Below are 10361 nucleotides of genomic sequence, written 5' to 3'. Positions count from 1 at the left end.
TTGTCGCTGTTCTACAAACCTCTCGCTCTTGGAGGCCCAACACCTGTCTACGAGGAAAGGAGGGGGAACGTAGACATCAAGCTATTTTCCGGCGCCGTTGTCGGGGAGGAAAGGTAAAAGGTACTCACACTCCGGATCTCGGCTACTAAGCTATTTCCTGCGACTTGTAAGTACTCGAAGCTATTTCCTTTAGATCCCGCAATTGCATCTTTTTGTTTCTTGTTTACACTAGTTTGGCATAATGGACAAGAATGATCTTCTTATTCTATTTCCTGATTTAAAACATGGATTGTTTGATGCGAAAATTAAAAAACCTATGGAATCTTATTTGCATGCTGGTAGTAATATTAGTATGAACGCTTTGAACACCATTGTTGCTAATGATATGGAAAATTCTAAGCTTGGGGAAGCTGGCTTTGATGAGCATGATATTTTTAGTCCCCCAAGCATTGAGGAGAAAATTTACTTTGATGATACTTTGCCTCCTATTTATGATGATTATAATGATAGTAGTCTTTTGTTACCACCTGTTATGGAGGATAAATTTGATTATGATTACAATGTGCCTCCTATATTTGATAGCTACTTTGTTGAATTTGCTCCCACTACAACTAATAAAATTGATTATGCTTATGTGGAGAGTAATAATTTTGTGCATGAGACTCATGATAAGAATGCTTTATGTGATAGTTACATTGTTGAGTTTGCTCATGTTGCTACTGAAAGTTATTATGAGAGAGGAAAATATGGTTGTAGAAATTTTCATGTTACTAAAATGCCTCTCTATGTGCTTAAATTTTTGAAGCTACACTTGTTTTATCTTCCTATGCTTGTTACTTTGCTCTTCATGAACTTGTTTATTTACAAGATTCCTCTTCATAGGAAGCATGTTAGACTTAAATGTGTTTTGTATTTGCCTCTTGATGCTCTCTTTTGCTTCAAATACTATTTCTTGCGAGTGCATCATTAAAACTGCTGAACCCATCTTAATGGCTATAAAGAAAGAACTTCTTGGGAGATAACCCATGTGTTATTTTGCTACAGTACTTTGTTTTATATTTGTGTCTTGGAAGTTGTTTACTACTGTAGCAACCTCTCCTTATCTTAGTTTTGTGTTTTGTTGTGCCAAGTTAAGCCGTTGATAGAAAAGTAAGTACTAGATTTGGATTACTGCGCAGTTCCAGATTTCTTTGCTGTCACGAATCTGGGTCCACCTCCCTGTAGGTAGCTCAGAAAATTAAGCCAATTTACGTGCATGATCCTCAGATATGTACGCAACTTTCATTCAATTTGAGCATTTTCATTTGAGCAAGTCTGGTGCCATTTTAAAATTCGTCAATACGAACTGTTCTATTTTGACAGATTCTGCCTTTTATTTCGCATTGCCTCTTTTGCTATGTTGGATGAATTTATTTGATCCACTAATGTCCAGTAGCATTATGCAATATCCAGAAGTGTTAAGAATGATTGTGTCACCTCTGAATATGTTAATTTTTATTGTGCACTAACCCTCTAATGAGTTGTTTCGAGTTTGGTGTGGAGGAAGTTTTCAAGGATCAAGAGAGGAGTATGATGCAACATGATCAAGGAGAGTGAAAGCTCTAAGCTTGGGGATGCCCCGGTGGTTCACCCCTGCATATTCTAAGAAGACTCAAGCATCTAAGCTTGGGGATGCCCAAGGCATCCCCTTCTTCATCGACAACATTATCGGGTTCCTCCCTGAAACTATATTTTTATTCCATCACATCTTATGTGCTTTTTCTTGGAGCGTCGGTTTGTTTTTGTTTTTGTTTTGTTTGAATAAAATGGATCCTAGCATTCACTTTATGAGAGAGAGACACGCTCCGCTGTTGCATATGAACACATGTGTTCTTAGCTTTTAGTATTCATGGCGAAGTTTCTTCTTCGTTAAATTGTTATATGGTTGGAATTGGAAAATGATACATGTAGTAATTGCTATAAATGTCTTGGGTAATGTGATACTTGGCAATTGTTGTGCTCATGATTAAGCTCTTGCATCATATGCTTTGCACCCATTAATGAAGAAATACATAGAGCATGCTAAAATTTGGTTTGCATATTTGGTTTCTCTAAGGTCTAGATAATTTCTAGTATTGAGTTTGAACAACAAGAAAGACGGTGTAGAGTCTTATAATGTTTTCAATATGTCTTTTATGTGAGTTTTGCTGCATCGGTTCATCCTTGTGTTTGTTTCAAATAAGCCTTGCTAGCCTAAACCTTGTATCGAGAGGGAATACTTCTCATGCATCCAAAATACTTGAGCCAACCACTATGCCATTTGTGTCCACTATACCTACCTACTACATGGTATTTTCCGCCATTCCAAAGTAAATTGCTTGAGTGCTACCTTTAAAATTCCATCATTCACCTTTGCAATATATAGCTCATGGGACAAATAGCTTAAAAACTATTGTGGTATTGAATATGTAATTATGCACTTTATCTCTTATTAAGTTGCTTGTTGTGCGATAACCATGTTTACCGGGGACGCCATCAACTACTCTTTGTTGAATTTCATGTGAGTTGCTATGCATGTCCGTCTTGTCCGAAGTAAGAGAGATCTACCACCTTATGGTTAAGCATGCATATTGTTAGAGAAGAACATTGGGCCGCTAACTAAAGCCATGATCCATGGTGGAAGTTTCAGTTTTGGACATATATCCTCAATCTCAAATGAGAAAATTATTAATTGTTGTTACATGCTTATGCATAAAAGAGGAGTCCATTATCTCGTTGTCTATGTTGTCCCGGTATGGATGTCTAAGTTGAGAATAATCAATAGCGAGAAATCCAATGCGAGCTTTCTCCTTAGACCTTTGTACGAACTGACGTAGAGGTACCCCTTTGTGACACTTGGTTAAAACATGTGCATTGTGATGATCCGGTAGTCCAAGCTAATTAGGACAAGGTGCGGGCACTATTAGTATACTATGCATGAGGCTTGCAACTTATAAGATATAATTTACATGATACATATGCTTTATTACTACCGTTGACAAAATTGTTTCATGTTTTCAAAATCAAAGCTCTAGCACAAATATAGCAATCGATGCTTTTCCTCTATGGAGGACAATTCTTTTACTTTCAATGTTGAGTCAGTTCACCTATTTCTCTCCACCTCAAGAAGCAAACACTTGTGTGAACTGTGCATTGATTCCTACATATTTGCTTATTGCACTTATTATATTACTCTATGTTGACAATATCCATGAGATATACATGTTACAAGTTGAAAGCAACCGCTGAAACTTAATCTTCTTTTGTGTTGCTTCAATACCTTTACTTTGATTTATTGCTTTATGAGTTAACTCTTATGCAAGACTTATTGATGCTTGTCTCGAAGTACTATTCATGAAAAGTCTTTGCTTTATGATTCAGCTTGTTTACTCATGTCATTACCATTGTCTTGGATTGCTGCATTCATTACATATGCTTTACAAATAGTATGATCAAGGTTATGATGGCATGTCACTCCGTAAATTATCTTTGTTATCGTTTTACCTCGCTCGGGACGAGCAGTAACTAAGCTTGGGGATGCTGATACGTCTCCGACGTATCGATAATTTCTTATGTTCCATGCCACATTATTGATGTTATCTACATGTTTTATGCACACTTTATGTCATATTCGTGCATTTTCCGGAACTAACCTATTAACAAGATGCCGAAGTGCCAGCTCTCGTTTTCTCGTTTTTGGTTTCAGAAATCCTAGTAACGAAATATTCTCGAATCGGACGAAATCAACGCCCAAGTTCCTATTTTCATCGGAAGCATCCAGAACACCCGGGAAGGACCGGAGGGGGGCACCGGGCCCCCGCACCATAGGCCGGCGCGGCCCAGGCCCCGGCCGCGCCGCCCTATGGTGTCGTCGCCCCTTCGACCCTCCCGCGCCACCTCTTCGCCTATTTAAAGCCCCCGGATCGAAAACCCCGAGACACCGGGCGAAAACCACGTAAACCTTCCGAGCCGCCGCCATCGCGACGCCAAGATCCGGGGGACAGGAGTCTCTGCTCCGGCACGCCGCCGGAGCGGGGAAGTGCCCCCGGAAGGCTTCTCCATCGACACCGCTGCCATCTCCACCGCCATGTTCATCACCGCCGTTGCTCCCATGAGGAGGGAGTAGTTCTCCATCGAGGCTCGGGGCCGTACCGGTAGCTATGTGGTTCATCTCTCCCATGTACCTCAATACAATAATCTCATGAGCTGCTTTACATGATTGAGATTCAAATGAGTTTGTATCACAATTTATCTATGTGCTACTCTAGCAATGTTATTAAAGTAGTTTTATTCCTCCTGCACGTGTGTAAAGGTGATAGTGTGTGCACCGTGTTAGTACTTGGTTTATGCTATGATCATGATCTCTTGTAGATTGCGAAGTTAACTATTGCTATGATAATATTGATGTGATCTATTCCTCCTACATATGCATGAAGGTGACAGTGTGCATGCTATGTTAGTACTTGGTTTAGTCTTTTGATCTATCTTACACTATAAGGTTACCAGAATATGAACATAATTGTGGAGCTTGTTAACTCCGGCATTGATGGTTCGTGTAATCCTACGCAATGTGTTCATCATCCAACAAGAGTGTAGAGTATGCATTTATCTGTTCTGTTATGTGATCAATGTTGAGAGTGTCCACTAGTGAAAGTGTAATCCCTAGGCCTTGTTCCTAAATATCGCTATCGCCGCTTGTTTACTCGTTTTATCACGTTACTATCGTCTGCAATACTACCACCATCAACTACACGCCAGCAAGCTATTTTCTCGGCACCGTTGCTACCGCTCATACTTATTTATACCACCTGTATTTCACTATCTCTTCGCCGAACTAGTGCACCTATTTGGTGTGTTGGGGACACAAGAGACTTCTTGCTTTGTGGTTGCAGGGTTGCATGAGAGGGATATCTTTGACCTCTTCCTCCTTGGGTGATCCACTTAAGGGAAAACTTGCTGCTGTTCTACAAACCTCTGCTCTTGGAGGCCCAACACTGTCTACAGGAAAGGAGGGGGAACGTAGACATCAGGATACTAAGGTGGCCTTGACGAGCCTAGCATGTACAGACATGGTCTCGGAACACGTGATACCGAAAGGTAGAGCATGAATCATATGGTTGATATGATGAACATTTTGAGTGTTCGCCATTGAAATCACACCTTGTCTCGTGATGATCGGACATAGGTGCGGTGGATTTGGTTCGTGTGATCACTAAGACAATGCGAGGGATATTGTTTTGAGTGGGAGTTCACCTAGATTTTTAATTATGTTGAATTAAAATTTGAACTCAATTTGTCATAAACTTAGTCTAAACTTTTGCAAATATATGTTGTAGAGATGGCGTCCCCAATCAATTTTAACCCGTTCCTAGAGAAAGAAAAACTTAAGAGCAACGGTAGCAACTTTACCGACTGGTTCCGTCATGTGAGGATCTTCCTCTCTGGCGGAAATCTGCAATATGTGCTTGATGCACCGCTAGGTGACCCTCTGTAATATCCCAGGTTTAGAGGCTATAAAATGAGAGAACACCAAAGTGTGCATTGCATTCATGCATGGAAAATCCGGGGAATTTTCGCGCTTTCAAATAAAACTTACCACGATGACTCGAAGTTTCACTTGACTTGCTGGAACCGAAGTAGATCATCAAGTCAAGCGCTATAAACTTCACTCGTGATCTTTGTTAAAACCTTGTTTTGGGTAGAGATGATTTGATCTATGGATTAGGTCAAATGGAATTATATTTACAACAACACATTCTTTAAGAATCAAACCCTAACTTATTAACACTTAAAAGTTAGCAACTACCTTTGTGTGAAAATTAATTCACTTCTAAACTTATTACCAAATAAGGTAAACCACAGGGTCTAAAGTGCATAAAAGCCACACATTCTTATTTAAATCATAACTTATTAAGTATATGGAATATCATAAAACTAAATCCATTTACATTACGATTTATAGTTCAAACTATTTGAATCAAACTGACTATGAGTATTTTGAAACTCATATGATCATGCCTTGGTGAAATCAAACACCAACTATCCAAATTTGAGGAATAACCTTCAACCTTGATCTTTTGATCAATATTATAATATAAATCCAATCAAATATGATATAGTGACTCATCCATAATAATAAAACTATCCACAAGATATCTAGTAGCAAATGCCACTTGGCTATCCAAAAATAAATCATATGAGAGGATAATCTCTATGCCACATGGGATGAAAATATCTACATGACTTGCATTCCATGCTTTGCCACCTCATGCTCAAAGGATTGCTATGGATGAGGGCATGACAACCAAGCACCTTACTCATCAAACCAACACAAGAGTCACCACCTATGTGTCATGACACTAGAGCTTGCCCAAGCCTATAAATAGAGCCACACCCTTCATCCATTTGCTCATCAAGTACCATGATACATGGGAACAAACACATAGAGCCACTCCATATGAATTAGCTAGGATCAAGATGAAGAAGCTAGGAGGTGGAGGCATACCACAAGATGCAGGTTTATCAGATTTCCTAAAGAACAAGCTACAGAAGATACCAAGGTAGAATTCCTAGGGAAACCATATATTTAGAGGATCATATCATCATCTCTTGAGTAGGACCTTAGAATATTCCAAGACATTTAGAAGTGAGAGAAGTTATAATACTAATCATAGCCATGCCATAAAAGAATATTAGAGTAGTACTAATCCTAGATGTTCAAGTCAATATTTAATCTTGGAGGTGAGAACCCTATTTCAATCACAATACCTTAGAAAACCAATTCCATGATCATCACAACTTGGTATTAATTATAAACCCTAAGAATCTAGGATGAGTGTGATGAGAGGAATATTAAAAAGGGATTAGTGAGGAATGAGTGAATCTTGTCTAATGCATGATTATACCTTGTAAATATAGATGATAAGTTAAACACATATGATTAATAGATCTCATCTATCACATAAAATAATAAGTATATCACCAGTAGTTAACCCCAAACCAATCACTCATGCCTTGTATGGAGGAGTAATGTCATTAAACCTAAACCTTGTTTATCCAAACACTAGAGTAACCCTAGCTAGCCAATAAAACATAATCAAAGCTTATGTTCATATCCTAATTCTTGGTTGTGTATCAATTGGGTGATCACAACTAAAACCCTAGATCACCTTTGCATTTCAATCCAAGTATCACTTTGGATTATAAGTAAAACCCTGCCATGCCTCATGCCTATTTTATATTTCAATTAATGAAGCATCATCAAATTCTTAAACCCTAAGAACTATCATCCACATAAAATCATAACACCATTCCATTTCCTTTACCATTTGTTAAACCCTATCCATAATTGAACTATATGTGCATAATCACTATGGTTAAGCACTAGAAAAATAAAATGTGTTCACCATGCACATGTTCTAAACTTCAAATCATTTAAATAGATATGGTTCCTAAATTAAAAGGGAATTGAAATAAATAACTAAACCATTTATATTTTACTCAAGCCTCATAAGATATCAATTAAATCCTAAACTAAATATTTGTTTAAACAACAAGACAATGCAGTAACCACTATTATCAAGTGATACTGATATTCAAATGTTTTAGAACCTGCAAAGCAAAACCAGAATTCAAATTTGAATCCAAATAACAAATAGAAACCAGGAAATAAAAACAGAAAATTGAAAAGAAAACGAGAAAGAGAAAGAGAGGGAAACTTACCTGGACCGCAGCAGCCAAAGCCAACCCAGCAGCAGCCCACGTTGAAGCCCAGAAGCAGTCCAGCCCACGTCCAAATACCGTTTCGCTTGCTTTAAGAATCGTGCGTGGAGAAATGACTTCGCCGTCGTCGTCTCCGAGCTCGACAGCGCGGCGGAGCCAGTAGGCCACGATCTCATCGTCGATAAGCTTGCCCCGGACGTCGCCAGACCTCTCAGAACCGCGCCCAACTCGAATCGCGTCCGAGCTTATCCGCGGACGAGAAGATCTTTACCAAGCAGAAGTTTCCAGAGACCGCCACCTCCCGACCATGGCCGTCGCCGTGTCGAGGCCACAGGGCTTCCCTTGGCCTATAAATAGGTGGAGGGCATCGCCGTGCACGCCTTGATCGCCTCCACCACTTCAAACCTTCTCAGACACTCCCTATATCCCAAATTCGTCCACTCTCTCGTCGCCGGAGTCGAAGACGAAGCCGACGGAGGAGGCCACCCCAGCCTCCGGCGCGTGGTCCAGGAGGAGCGCCCGGACTCAAGGAGCATCCGGGAGGAGCCCAGCATCCGGGGAGCCGTGTGGAGGATCAATCTCGGCGTTCCCTTCGCAGGCACATCGCCGGGAAATCGCCAATCGCCGTCGTCTCCGTCGACCATCGCCGGAGCCGACCACACCTTGAGCTTCAGGGTGAGCATACGCATCTATAGAGCTAGATCTCACATGCTAGAACCTCCTGTAGCCTCTGATTCGATTTCCACCGGAGTAGCACCGCCGCGGGACATGGTTTCCGATGAAGCTCCGGTGACCATTAGCCCATTCCGCCACCACCATCGTGTTCCTCATGTCGTGGCGATTCTAGAGCACCTATCCGCGCATCCAGGGGATCTCTAAATCGCTAGCGCCGCCGTATACTGGTCGCCGACGTTTAGCCGCCGGCGAGGGTGACGTGTCTGGCGGGACCCTTTGGTTGCTTTGACTCGGTCAGCTGCCAACGAGGCAGGTGACCTGGACTTGGTCCCACCTGTCTGTGTCTAGGGGTAAAAGTGAACCGGTAGGTTTAGTATTTCCAATTAATTATAAATTCCAGAAAATCACTGAAACTTTGTAAAATCATATAAAATTCATTTCAACTCAGAAAAATATAAATAATATATCAAAATGCTCACAAAAATAAAATCTATTCAAATAAAATATAAAACAAAAATGTGTGACAAAATGAAAATCCATTTATTTTTAACTTCATTCATTATGCCTTTTCATTTATTTGAAGCTTAATTTGAATTCAATAATTAGTTAAGTTTCAAAATTAAATCTTAGCTATTCAGTAAGAAAATAAAATGTTAAGATTAATTTTCTTAATCATGTTTTCATTAACTTAAATATTAGTGGTAATCCATAAACCCTAATTTGAAAATTGTTATTTTCTATTTTCTTAAACAATTACAAATTCTTGTGAAAATTAATTAAATGTCAAACCATTACTGATTTTGTTTCAAAGCAATTAGTAACCACACCTATATTGCCAATTATAATTTTAGGAGTTATACCATAGCTTAGAAACCCTAGTTTCAATTTGAGTAAGACCTTGATCCCATTACTTCATGTGATCATCCTAAATTAGTGCAACCCTAAAACCCTAGGGGTTTATAACATGTGATCATGGGAGATTTAATTTACATGTAGAACCCTAATAAGCAACAATTGAATGCATGCTTATGATCCACTAGCATAAAACCAAGTCACATGAGACTATCATTTCATGTTCCTATTCTTAATTAAAACCTATATGATCCACTAATGTCACATAGGTATAAACCCTAGCTTGTTAATTAGAATAGTGCCATTGATCATTACTCCTATTCACCACCCCATTAGAATCAACCTCAACCATCATAATTTAGTAGAACTATAATAATAAACCTTAGTACCAACCTTGTGTAACAATTCATATCACATGCTCCTATTCAACTAAACCCTACTTAGGAAATGGTAAGCCGCCACCTAGTTTAGAAGTTATTAGAGGTTACTTAGTGAAGAAAATGTGAAACCATAGTAGACCCTAATAGCTAACTTATAGAACCATCTTGATAACCATCCTTTGATATGATGCTTAGGAGAAACCATAGTAATAAACCTACTAATACTTGCTACATGTAGATCACTTCTACTTAAGCACCAACTAGCCCTATTAGTAAACCCTAATAGCACTTAGCTCCTATTTAAAGTAGTTCTTGTTCTTATTAACCTGTTCTTCAAAAGTTATTCTTTTGTAGTACAAATGTTAATTAAACCATAGAAGTCCTAATTCCTATTTAAAGTACTTACTATTTCTAAATCAACATGTTCTTCAAAAGTTATTCTTTTGAAGTATAGTATAAATAATCATCAACCATGTTCTGTAGAACCTAAAATTGACAACTGTTCTTCATATATTATTCCACCACTATTCTTTATGTGTATGATTGTTATGATATCACTTGGATATGATGCTAATATAACCAAACCCTAATAAGAACCTTGTTTGAGAATCATTCTAAAAGTGCAACCAACCCTAAAGAAATCTTTACAACTCATACATCCTAAATCATCGAGGTTAGATTACGCTCGGGACGATTGCATCTCATACTATGCAT

Source organism: Lolium rigidum, chromosome 5, assembly GCF_022539505.1.
Source record: "Lolium rigidum isolate FL_2022 chromosome 5, APGP_CSIRO_Lrig_0.1, whole genome shotgun sequence".
In the NCBI taxonomy this organism is placed as follows: domain Eukaryota; kingdom Viridiplantae; phylum Streptophyta; class Magnoliopsida; order Poales; family Poaceae; genus Lolium; species Lolium rigidum.
This window is presented reverse-complemented; position numbering follows the sequence as displayed.